Source organism: Rhincodon typus, chromosome 2 (genome assembly GCF_021869965.1).
Source record: "Rhincodon typus isolate 14 chromosome 2, sRhiTyp1.1, whole genome shotgun sequence".
Lineage (NCBI taxonomy): Eukaryota > Metazoa > Chordata > Chondrichthyes > Orectolobiformes > Rhincodontidae > Rhincodon > Rhincodon typus.
In genome coordinates, this window is record NC_063333.1 from 131,405,201 (window position 1) to 131,419,118 (window position 13,918).

Below are 13,918 nucleotides of genomic sequence, written 5' to 3' on the forward strand. Positions count from 1 at the left end.
ATTACATGCGTGGTTCAGAAATTGGTGAGAGTGGAATAGGTTTCAGTTTGTGAGGCACCAGTATTGGGATAGAAGGGACCTGTTCTTCACACTATGTTGGAATGAGTGTCCTGGCAAATCAATAACTAGGGCTCTAATAAGGGCTTTAAACTAATTGAGACAGTGAGGTGGCTATTTGGTTGGGGGTATATGTAGGCTTACAAAGCAAGAGCATATTGCAGCGTTACAAGGCAGGTATTTGGATAATGATTCCCCAGATGGGGAAGGGATAGAGTATACAAATACTGGAGGCTCTTGTGATGCAGTGACCGTACCCCAACCTCAAAGCCAGGAAGCCTGGGTTCAAGTCCTACTTGATCCGGAGACATGCAATAATATCACTGAACTGGTTGATTTGAAAATATCTATAACCAGTGAAAATCAAAAGTAAACAGAATCAAAGGGGGAAAACAACTGTCAAAAGGCAACATGATTGGCTCTTCACTTGAATGCATTTCGGATTCAGAACAAAATAAATAAACTAATGGCACAAATACAGATTATTGGGGATGATCTTATTGCCATCACAGAGTTACAAGTAAACAAAGTTGAGAACAGGATAAAATATTCAGGGATGTGTGCCTTTTCTAAAGGGCAGGCAGGAGGGAAAGGGTGATGAGGTAGCATTGTTGGCACAGAATGGAACAAGTACGAAGCAAGAAAGGATCGTGGATTGGAAGAGGTAGAAATGGAGGTAAGAAATAAAAATAGGACGGCGACACTATTAGCAGTAGTCTATAGGCCACCTAAGTAGGCATATGGTGGGACAGAGAATAAATCAGGAGATAACAAGGACATGTTACAAAGTCAGCACATTAATCATGGGTGATTTTAATGTTCATGTAGGTTCAGATAGGGAGAGGTAGCCATGAGAAAGAATTCATAGAGTATATTAAAGACAGTTTACACAGAGTAATATGTTGTGGTTCCAATCAGGGATCAGACTATTTTGGATCTGGTGACATGTAATGTAGTAAATGATGTCAGGGCAAATGGTCCCATCAGCAACCTATAACATGGTAGAATTTAGCATTCAGTTTTGGAGGGAAGAACCTGTATGTAATCTGTATCAGTCAGAAACAATTGTGCTAAGATTAAATAAGGGCAACTAAAGGAACTGGGGCAAAGCTGGTTAGAGTGAAATGGAAATGAGTTTAACAGTAAAGATGGTTCAGGAACAATGGCAAATGATTAAGAAAATAGTTCATGCCTCACAGCAAAGATATATCCCAGTGAGAAGGAAGGATTCCAGGAAGGAGATAAAACAACTATGGTAAACCATGATAACATCACTTTGAAAGAAAAAGCATACAATTTGACAAAGATTAGTGGTAAGCCAGAAGATTGGGAAAGTTTTAAAAATGAATAAAAGCAAAAAAAAATGTAGAAGATAAACTTTGAAGGTAAGATTGCAAATAATATCAAGATGGATAGAAAGACCTACTTTAAATATATAAAAAGGAAGAGACAAGCCAAAGTGAACAAAGGCTCCTTAGAGAAGGAGGCTGGGGAAATTACAATGGGGAACCAGAAAATGCCAGTGTAGTTGAATAAATACTTCAATCAGTCTTCACAGTAGGAGGCACAGATAGCATTTCAAAATTACTAAACAATCAAGGGGCAAAAAAGGAGAGGAAATAAGAACAATAACTGACTGGAGAAAAACTAAGAGATATTAATGGGTCGAAAGACCAATACATCCGGGACGTGATAGGATACGTGCTAGAATATTAAAAGGTAGCAGATACAGAGATGATTGATGCACTAGAAGATTCAGGAAATGTTTCAGCTGATTGCAAAATTGCCAATATAAAACCTTTAGGTAAAAAGGGAAGGTGAAAAAAACAGATAACTATAGGCCAGTTACGCTAATGTCTGTTATTGGGAAAATGTTAGCGTCATAAAGGATGTAATAGCACAGCACTTAGAAACAAACTGTATGATCAAGCAGAGTCAACATGAGAAGAATACATTCCTGACAATGTTACTGGACTTCACAGAAGCACAGAGAAGTATGATAGATAGAAGGACAAGCTGTGGATGCAATAAATTTGGATTTTTAGAAAGCTTTTGCTAAGGTATCACACATTAGGCTCCTTGATAAGCTAAGAGCCCATGTCGTGGGAGGTAGTATAATAGCATAGATCAAGGATTGGCTAGCTAACAGAAGGCAGAGACTTAAGATAAAGGGGGGTATTTTCACGATGGCAACCTATAACTAATAGAGGCACACGGGATCAGTGCTGGGACCGTAATTATTTACAATACGTATTAATGATTTGGATAAGCAAAGTGAATATACTACAGCTAAGTTTTCAAATAACACAAAAATAGGTGGGAAGGCAAGAGGTGAGAATGACAGAGAGTCTGCAGAATGATACATACAGGTTAAGCGAGTAGGCAAAAAATTGGCAGATGGAATATCAACATCAGAAAGTGTGAGGTTATGCTGTTTGGCCGGAGGAATAACAGAGCTGAGCATTATCTAAATGGGGAAAGACTACAGAACAGAAGGGTCTGGGAGTCCTCATCCATAAATCAAAGATAACAGGGAAGGCAAATGGAATGTTGGCCGTTATCCCTGGAGTAAAAGAGAATGGAGCATAAAAATAGGGAGGTTTTGCTTAAATTATACAAGGTGCCAGTCAGACCTCAGCTGGAATACAGTGAACAGTTTTGGGTCACTTATTTAAGTAAAGATTACTGAAATTGGAAAGAGTTCAGAGAAGGTTCACTAGATTGACACCAGGTATGGAGAAACTGTCTTGAGTAGAGGTTGAGTAGTTTGGTCCTGTGCTCATTGGAATGTAGTAGAATGAATGAGAGGCAACCTTATTGAAACATAAAAGATTCTTAGGGGACTTGACAGGGTAGTTAGAGAAAGGTAATTTCCCATTGTGGGAGAGTTTAGGACCAGACAGCAGAGTGTCAGAATTTCAAATTTAAGACAGAGGAGGGAATTCTTCTCCCAGAGGGTAGTAAATCTGCGGAATTCTTTACCACAGAGGGCTGTCAAGGCTGGGCCACTGAATGTAATCAAGACTGAGATCAACAGTTTTTAAATCAGTAAGGGAATCAATGGTTACAAGGAAAAGGCAGGAAGTGGGGTTTAAGATTATCAGTTCAATCATGACATCATTGAAAGGCAAAACAGATCAGTGGGTCACTTCTGCTCCTATGTCTTATGGTCTTGTGGAGAGATTTCCTCTGATGATTTAAGAAACACGATTCACAACATCATGGGGCTCTTACAGCTGTGAAACTTTATAGCAAATCTCTGACACTAGGACCAAAGCAGTTTTATTCACAAACAGGTAAAAGTACTGTTGCAGGAAATAAATATGTCACACTGAAAAAAGACAAACCCTCTTCCAGTTTAAATAGATAAAACTTGATCTTGGGTCACTATCTAGGGTCTTTCATTCACTGTGCATTAAGGAGCTGGACACTTGTAATGCTGTAGCTAGCTGTAATGACACTAATGACACTAATGACACTAGCTGTAATGCTCGACACAGAATTGACATTGCACTTTAAATTTTCTTTATCCTCACAATGAAGTGCCTCAATGCTGCATGGAGAAAAGTTTAATTTCATTGCACATACTGTAATTTTCAATTCAAGTTTTTTTTTGGCTGTGTGCCCAAAATGGAATGTGTACTGTAAATATCAAGAATATTAGTTTGCAGTTTGCAATGTATACATAACATGGAGAAAAATTGAATTTTGTCACCCTATTATATTCAATTCAAAATGTTTTGCAAATTTTTTTCTTTGAAAATGTTATGAAAAGCAAGCATATTTTTGGGTAGAAATGTTACCTTGCGACACATTCACACCACAACTACCAATTGAGCAACTGTTGCTTGATCAAAACAAATATGGATATGGTGATTGTCATAACGAAACATAACAGGAATTACTAAATAGGAGATTTCCAGCTCTTAGGCATTTGTGAGAAGGTTTTAGCGGACCACCACAAATGATTTCTAAGATTTGAAAAAACGTCAGGTTAAAAAAGAACAACTGCTTTCAAGCTTAGCGAACGTCCAGACCCTAACTTGTATCTCTGTTTGTCTTCTTCCAAAACATCTGTGCAATGACAGCTTCTGTTGCGCCCAGGCTATCACTCAAAGAAAATGCAGTAATTACTTGTCACTAGTTGCAAATCCATCAGTTTGAGTTCCCGATCTTCCAGTCTCCACTCATCAACTCCCGCTGCATGTTGCTGTACATCCACATCCTTCAATGTCCTACCCCCAACAAATATTTGTCCACTCTATGTGAGTTGTTGCTTCTATTTCAGACAAGATGAACTGAAGCATGTTGCTGTTCTACTATCACTCCTTGTTCCCAGAAACCCTCCCAATGGTATACAATTGCCATTGATGGTACATGGAATTCAAATCAATTATACCCAAACTATTGGGATCATATTATATTAACAGTGTGTGTGTATGCAGCTCAACTTCAGATATGAATTTCTTTGTCCTGTTTTTGTTACCTGCATAATCAAGATTGTTATTCAATTAAAAAGCGAAGGAGGAAATAGCAGCTGCAAGGACAAAATGAACTACTGGAATAATAACGGTAGGTTGCTGTGTTTGCAGAGGAGGAAGTGTACAATATGACAACATTTGAAAACTATGAGGATTGAAACGTACTACCTGTGAACTAAAATAGCCCGCAAACGTATTTCAACATTCCACACTATTTTGTGCTGATCCTGCACCCAACCCCATTTTCTTTCCAGCTAATTTTAAAAAGAAACACAATTATAAAGTCACAACAGCTAGCTTCCCTTTGATACCTAACCTCATTGATTCTTCACCTCCAAGCCTACATCTTGAACAGCCTTTCCACTCCAAAAGCTGTCAAGGAGCTATAGAAATTGAACATATGTTCTAACAAAGACCTCTGAAAGTCAACAGAAATCCTAATAGACAAAGTAGATATCACCACCATACTTCTGTATTGCTGAGAGACCTGGACTCATGAAGAGAGATGTCATCCATGTATTATATTTTAAAGAATTATGTGGGCTCATATGAACATACCTTGAATGTTTACACAAAGGACACTTCACTGTGGAAAAGGCAGTGTACAACAGCAGCAATGTTGCACCTGCACAGAGTTTAGACAAAGTCATTCAGTCAGGAGTACTTTCAGAGAGAGTCTTAAAATGTTGGCAAAACTCCTGCAAAAATCAATTACAAAGGACTGGCACAATATCCGTACAGCTGAAAAGTACTTTTGACCCATCCTGTTCTCCGACTTCTCAAATGGTCGACATTACAGGAAAGGGCAAAGAAAACACTTCCATGATACTTTGAAGCATTCCTTGACATGCAGCAACATTGATATTAATGACTGGGCGGAATTTGCCAACAATTGAACAGAACAGTGACAACTTGCCCATCAAGCTGCAACATGTTTTGAGCCAAAACAAGTTAATGATGAGGCAGAGCAGCAGGAGAGAAGGGAAGAAAGGGAAGTCTTGCCTGAGATGCCCATCAATCTGCAGATCAAGAATCGATTGTTGGTGGAAACATGTGACTGTGCGAGCATTCAGCCCTTCAAGCATGCTCTGCCATTCAATATGATCATGGCCGACCGTCCAGCTCAGTACCCTATTCCTATTTTCTCACCACCCGTTTCGAATCTTTTAGTCCCAAAAACTATATCTAACTCCTTCTTGAAAATGCTCAATGCTTTGGCCTCAACTACTTTCTGTGGCAGAGCTTCCATAGGCTAGAACGGTAGTGTGGACCAATGCTGGTAGGATTTGAACCTCCACAAGAATACGCCCAACTTGATTGCCAATCTATTGCCTAACCACTCAGCTACAACTACAGAAACTCTCTGAAGACATAAGAAATTCGCCTGATTGAATATGCAGCTAATGCAGGTAACCTGAGGAGAAGATTTTTGACAAATCTGTTAAAAGTCTTCGAGGAGGTAATGTGTAAATTAGAAAAAGGAGAGCCAGTGGACATGATCTACTTGGACTTCCAGAATACCTTTCACAAGGTGATGCAAAGGAGGTTATTAAATAAGGTGATGGCCAAGCCATTAAATGTATTTAAGACAGAGATAGATAGGTTCTGATTAGTAAGGGGATCAAGGGTTAAGGGGAGAAAGCAGGAGAATGGGGTTGAGAAACATATCAGCCACGATCAGCGCAGACTTGATGGGCTGAATGGTCTAATTCTGCTCCTTTTTCTTATGGTCTTAAAATTTTTTTACAAGTACTATGAACAAATTTTCACAAATACCATACTGTAAGAAATGTTTTACTACAGGGATTCCTTTGATCACATGCATTTGTATCTATTGCAGAAGGTTCTTATGCAATGTCTGCATCACTGAACTGAATAAAATATTAACAGTAATACTACAAAGCAAAATAGGCTAGAAATTGACACAAAACATGTATGAAACTGACCTCTAATGTAACAAGAGAATTACGAGATAGGTCTAGCGTTTTAAGACGGGTGAAATTCTTAAGGGACTTTCCAAGATGTGTGATCTTTTCTTCATAACTTCCTGGAAGAAACAAAGAACGTACGTCTGCTGGAAGACAAAAACAAAGTCAGTTTTCATTGCATTCAGAAACTGAGTTACGTAACAATTCATAAGTCAATTATGACTTTTACTTTGGTGTTCCTACTTAGTAAAACAAAATTGAAACAATATGCCAAATAATTTCCAGTTAATCCACAAGCAATTCCTTCAGCAATTAACTGTGATGTTGCTTTGAAAAAGCTTTCCTTCCCCAATAGCAAAAAATCCCCACAGCCTCACTCTCCAGTTTTCCAGGAAATGATCCTTGCAAGGACACAGACTCCACAAGCACCCACAGCATCCCAGTGTTCAAATGTGACTCTTCACATTGAAAAAGAAGAGTACATTCATTTACAGAAGGCCATCTAATTTATGCTCCACATTTACAGATGTTCCAGGACAGGTCACTGGTTAGCTAGAGGGACCAATAGCATTTATTTTCCCCCATTTCATGGTACCAATTCTGACTGTCGTCCTAACATCATCATGATTAATAGACTCCATACCTTGTTCTACAATTCAGACTTGTATTCTGACTTGTGGATGGTCATAGACTGTACTTAAGATATCCAACACGCAGCATGCACACCCTAACTTTCCAGCTTGAGATATCCATGTTTTCTGTTTGCTATTTGGCTTCCTAGATTCGCAGCACTCTGTTCTCCTGATTGACATAAACGTTACAAAACTGACTCAACACATTTGCAATGCTGCTTCCCAACTGATAAATCAACTCTAAATCCCAAATCACTTAACACTCAAAAGGTAAAAAGAGGTGAACCCAGCTAAGTGCAAATCAATAAATTATCAGGAGGAAGTCACAGCATAGGGGCAAATGACACAATTTAGCATAGAGTGAGCACATAGTGTGCCAGTCCAACAGCTCAGGCAGAGTGAGGCCAAAAATGCAAAGAGAGTTAGGAGGTGATGGACTGAACTAGGCATACTGGAAAGAAACCATCTGTCTCACATGGAAAAAAAACATTTGGTAAGAATCTTTTCCGAAGAATTTAAATGCATATATCTATTTGTTATTTGAACCATTATTCATGTTTTCATACGCGTGTACTAACTCAATAGCAAAATCAACTTTCATGGCAAGCATGCAATTTCAATGAACTGATGGTCGACTGCACATGGTCAAAATGGTCACCCTCAATGCTCCTTCTAAAATGCATATCTGAACAGCAATCTGGAAGATAACATGCCAATTACTCTCAAATTGTCCTATTAAAGAAATTAGTCATACACAGCCACATAACCAGAAGCATGTGGATGTTTTGGAGAGGGTACAGAAAAAAAGATTTACCAGCATTTTGCCTGGTAAGGAGGATTTTAGCTATGAGGACATGTTGGATAGACTGGGTTTGTTTTCACTGGAATGCAGGAGGTTGAGGGGCAACCTTATAGAAGTTTATTAGTTTGTGAATGACATGGATAGAGTGGAAAATATGAGGCTTCTTCTCAGGACGGAGGGTTCAATTACTTGGTGGCACAGGTTCAAGATGCAAGGGAGGAAGTTTAAAAGAGATGTGCGAGACAGGTTTTTCACACAAAAGGGTGGTAAGTGCCTGGAACGCGTTGCCAGAGGTAGTGGCAGAAGCAGACACAATAGCAGCATTCAAGAAGCCCCTGCCCAAATACATGAACAGGAAGGGAATAGAGGGATACAGATCCTGTAAGTGAAGACAGTTTTAGTATGAAACGGCAAAATACATCTTCACATGCTTGGAGGGCCAAAGGGCCCGTGCCTATGCTGTATTGTCCCTTCTACAACAACATTCAAAAGGTTCTAGCATTGAAATGAACTGGTCACATACAACATCAAATTTAAAGGGGTACATTGACAAAAACAGAAACTGCTGGAGAAACTCAGCACATTTGACAGAATCTGCAGAGAGAAAACAGAGTTAACATTTCAAGTCCAGTGACCTTTCTTTGGAACCAATAACAGCTAGGAAAAGATGGGATTCATGGTAATGGAATTAGGGGAGAAAGAAGTGAGCGGAAATGTGGAGATGGAGCCAGAGACAGATAAACAACAATAGGTAGACAAAAGAGATGGTTAATAGTAAGCCAGGGAAGAAAACATCTGATTACAGGAATAAATCAGGAGGAATAAATGGTTTGGCAGGGCTGAAAGTAGCCCAAGGCATAACAGGACATGCAGCATAGGGGTGGGCAAAGGACACAGAAGGTGGTGTTCAGGTTCTAAAATTATTGAACTCAGTACCAAGTCCTGAAGACTGCACAGCGTCAAAGTGGAAAATGAAAGTTGTTCTTCCAGCTCGCACTGAGCCTCGCTGGTGCATTGCAGCTGGCCCCAGACAATGTCGGTTGGGGAACACTGTTGTGTTAGAATCGCAGACAACTTGAAGCTCCGAGACATTTTTATGGACAGAATGTAGGTGTTGAGAAGACCACATTGTGAGCAGTGAATAATAGACTGGATTGAGTGAAGAGCAGGTAAATCACTGCTTCACTTGGAAAGTGTGCCTGAAACCTTGGATAGTGAGGATGAACAGGGTAGATGGGAAAGTCTTGTAGCTTTTGCAATGGCATGGCCAGATGCCACAGGGGCATGGGAAGATATTGAGTGTTGAGGGAGACCAGTCCCTGCAAAATACTGACAAGGGGAGGGGAGCATGTGTCTGGTGGTGGCATCCCCTTGAAGCTGGCAAAAATGGTGGCTTATGATCCTATGGATGTGGATACAGTTGAGGTGCAAACCGAGTCCCAGGAGGACCATATCTGTGTTTTGGGATGGAGTGCAGGAAATGAGTTGGACGTGAATAAGGATTCTGTCAATGGCGAGACAGTGGCCCGGTTGTGTTAATCCAGAGACCCAGTTAATGTTTGGGGACCCGGATTCCAATTCTACCGTGGAAGATGGTAGAATTTGATTTCAATAAAAATCTGGAATAAAGAATCCAATGATGACCATGAATTCATTGTCAATTGTTGGAAAAATCCATCTGGTCCATTAATGTCCTTTAGGGAAGAAAGTTAGCATCCTTACCTGATCTTTCTTGCATGTGACTCCAGTACTACAATGTGTTTGACACTGACTGCCCTCTAGCTAATTTGGAATGGGCAGTGAATGCTTGGCCTAGCCAGCGACGCTTTCAGCCCATGAACGAATAATAAAAAAAAACAGGGTGGATAACAATTCACAGTTCAGAAAAAAGGTATACATTTCTGAAGCCACCCAACCCTGCAATAGGTGGAATCATCGAAACAGGTACAATGGAAATGGAGAAACTGGGAAAATGGTATGGAATCTTTACATGAATCAGGGTGAGAGGATATATAGTTCAGGTAAATGTGGGAATCAGTGGGTTTGTAGTGGATATTTGTGGCCAGTCAATCCCCAGAAGGAAACAGAAATGTCGAGGCGGCGGGGGGAGAAATCGGAGTTAGGTCAGGTGAAGGTGAGAGCATGGAGGGGTTTTGGAAGCGAAGTTGATTTTTTTTCCACTTTTGAACAAGAGAAGGAAGCAGAAGCAGTGATGTCATTGATGTATGAAAAAAAGAGTTACAGGGAGGGACCCAAGTAGGATGAGAACAAGGAATGCAGCCCACAAAGAGACTGGCACAATTGGGGTTCATGCAGATAACGATGGTCACACCTTTGGTCTGAGAAAGTAAGAGGAGTTAAGGGAGAAATTGTTCAAAGAGAAAACAAGTTCAGCTAGGAGGAGGGTGACGGTGGATGGGGAAGGTTCAAGCCTTCTTTCCAGTAAGAAGCAGATAGCTCTGTAACCATCCTCTTGGTGATGGACATGTTAAGGGATTGCACATCCAAGGAGGAGAGGAGTAAGCAGAAAGAATAATTTTTTTTTTTTTTTTTTTACTAACAGCGTGACAATTGAACTATTTTAACCATCAAGATACACTGGACACAGAATGGGTTATCATCAATAATAGCAGTTAGTATTTACATCATACCTATAAAGGAGCAAAATACTCCAAGTAGTTCAGAAGAACGTTATCAAGCAAAGTACAATACCAAGCCAAATAAAGATGATGTTAGGATGTGTGACCAAAAGTGGTGTCAAAGAAATAGGTTTTAAGAACCATCTTAAAGTAGCAAAAGGCAGATAGATTTAGGAACGGGATTCCAGAGGTTAATTTGTAGACAGCTGCAAGATAGCCACCAATGGTGGAGCAATGAAAACTGCGATGAACGAGGCCAAAATTGGAGGAGCAGGGGGGTTTTCAGAGGGTTGCAAGATGGAGCAGGTTACCAAGCTAGAGATGGGCATATACTACAACTGATGAAAAACACCCTCCTTAAATAACACACATTTTGTTCTAGAACCCGCTAAATTGTGTTTAGCAAGCAAGAGAAGCAAGAATAGACTGAACCCCAAAATAAATTTAAGATTAAAAACAAATAAAAGCTCAACATGTTTTACAGTTCTTTATAATAACATTGTACCATTCATCCAAAGTGAAATGTTTATTTCAAAAGTGCAGTTCCACCCATAAGCATCAAACTTGTTCAGATTATTCTAGGGTTTCTGCCATCCCAACCCTACCCAGAGGCTCATCTCAATAAATGATGACTCATATAGAATGTGTTTTATATATTAGTTATGAACTGCCTCTCAGTTCTTGGAACCTGTGCCAACCTTGTCCTACTAATGAACCTTTAAATAGTCAGAAATAAAAGCACTATGACACAGCAAATTGCTATTTCCCAATTTTCTTTACGTTGTTTAACTCCAATTAGAGTTTGATAAGGTGAAATCATAAAGTTGAAAACTGTATTAAGAAGGTGAACAGAGATGCAAAAAATTGCTGTAATACTGCATCAGAGTTGCAGCTAAGTGAAACAGGAAGATAATTCAGTATCCAAAGAAGAAAGGCAGTTAGATGAAGTAAGGACATAAGAGATGCAAACTAGCTTTAAAACCGATAGGGAGCATTCAGGAGTGACAACATCTACAACAACATATTCCAAGTACAATAATAAAATGAAAGGTTAATTGGACTTGAAATAAATCTCCAGACATCTACACTATTTATTCTAGACTGCTAAGAAATTAGGAATGAATTTCTACAGTACCAACACTCATTAGAAGACTGATGGTATCGGAAGACTGATAATATATTTAATATTTGCCATGTTCAAGAAGGGGCAAAACAGACATGCTACTGTATCAGTCTTAGCTTCATTTTATATAAAACCCATTTAAGAGAACTAATCAGGAGTAAATATGATGAACAACACCTGAACAAACAGTAGTCAGCATGGGTTAACAAGCAGACAATAACAAATTTCAAATGATGTAAGCAAGTGACCACCTGTGATGTAAAGTGCAATGAGGAAAGGTCGCTGTCAAAAGGCCCTTCAGCCATAGTACACTGATAGGGTAGAAACTGGAAAAAGCCCCTCATGCTATATGCTTAGCATACAATGAACACTGAATATTGACAGTGCTTCTAAATGTAGCAAGCAATATAAAGGTATTTCTGCTATAACGCGTTTCGTTAATGCATGTTGGCTTTAACATGATTGATGAATGATGGATGGTGTTTGGATGACACAAACTTTCTGCTGCACAGGTATAGTGGTGATTTCCCTATAACACGATTTTCTATAGTGCGAGGTCACACAAGAACTCAAATATCACGTTATAGGAGAAATACCTGTACACAATTAGAACAAAGTCTGCCTCTGTCAGCATTACATGGTTATGTAAGGAACTTTCATGAAATTTTCTGTCTAAAGTATACTTTGGGAAAAAAATCTTTAAGGATTTTTGATAGATATTCCGCATAGCAAACTACTGATAAATTCAAAGTTGTTCAGAGCAAAGGGATAGAAAATAAACAAATTGATTGGTTGAAAATAAATACTTGCAGGTGAAATTACATAAAAATATCAATGAAAGACTAAGAATACCTCAGAGTTCAATGCTTAATTAATTTACAAAAGAAAATGACAATTTATACTTACATTGTCTATTTAATGTAATTAAACACAACAGAGAACATCACAGAAGTGTAATTAGACAGAAATTGACAATGATTCAGCAGGGACCAAAAGCATGTCCAAAATGGTGGGTTTTAAGAAACATCTTGAAGGAACTTAGTTTCAAAACTCAGTATGGAGTTGTAAAACGTTCATACAATACAAAACAGAGAGGCATTCAAACAGAAGAGGCAACTAAGAAATTACACTAAGAATTGTACAAGAAAAGTCTGTGAACAAACTAAAAACATGTGGAAGTGAATGCAGACAAATATAAAAGGCCCAGATTTTTCCTGCGACAGAGACAAGTTCGATTGTGGTGAAAACTCACCAAATGTAGGAGGTCTCTCCATTAACACATTGATTCACTGAGGCAAACGGTCAGACAAATGATCAACTGTCTCCATTAAAATCCCATTTTGATTTCCCTGCTATCTTGAACCTGGAGTGTACACAGCAGGTTTGTTTCAGTAAACTTGTTTTAGGATAGCTAACCTACCCTTTGAGTGCTGTGGTACACCCAAAACCTTATTTTCCATTTGGAAACTTCTGACTCAATACAGTTCAACAATTTTTGGGCCTGACCACCTTCTACCATCCCTGCCCCAATCCCCATACTTCAGAGATAGTAGGAACAATTCCTCCCACTTCCTACAGACAAAGGGGGTAGCCATGGGTACCCGCATGGGGCCAAGCTACGCCTGCCTCTTTGTAGGTTACGTGAAACAATCCCTCTTCCGTACCTACACCGGCCCTAAACCCCACCTCTTCCTCCGTTACATTGATGACTGTATCGGCGCCGCCTCGTGCTCCCACGAGGAGCTCGAACAGTTCATACACTTCACTAACACCTTCCACCCCAACCTTAAGTTTACCTGGACCATCTCTAACACCTCTCTCCCCTTCCTGGACCTCTCTGTCTCCATATCGGGCAACCACCTAGAAACCGATATTCATTTCTAGCCCACCGACTCTCACAGCTACCTAGAATACTCCTCCTCCCACCCACCTTCCTGCAAAAATGCTATCCCCTATTCCCAATTCCTTCGCCTCCGCCGCATCTGCTCCCAGGATGAGGCATTCCACTCCCGTACATCTCAGTTGTCCTCGTTTTTCAAGGACCGTAACTTCCCCTCCTCGGTGGTCGAGAACGCCCTCAACCGTGTCTCCCACATCTCCCGCACCTCATCCCTCACACCCCGTCCACGCAATAAAAACAAAAAAGAATCCCCCTCGTCCTCACGTATCACCCCACCAACCTCCGGATCCAACGCATCATCCTCCGACACTTCCGCCATCTGCAATCCGACCCCACCACCAAAGACATCTTTCCCT

The 13,918-nt window shown here is 39.9% G+C and overlaps 1 long non-coding RNA gene across 1 annotated transcript in view; it reads right to left on the minus strand.

Moving 5' to 3' along the window:
* Positions 1-13,918, minus strand: part of LOC125485730 — a 41,343-nt gene that overhangs the window by 13,925 nt on the left and 13,500 nt on the right. Inside the window, exon 2 of the long non-coding RNA XR_007264430.1 lies at positions 6,485-6,612. This is a non-coding gene — a long non-coding RNA (uncharacterized LOC125485730). The remainder of the gene's footprint in view (positions 1-6,484; positions 6,613-13,918) is intronic.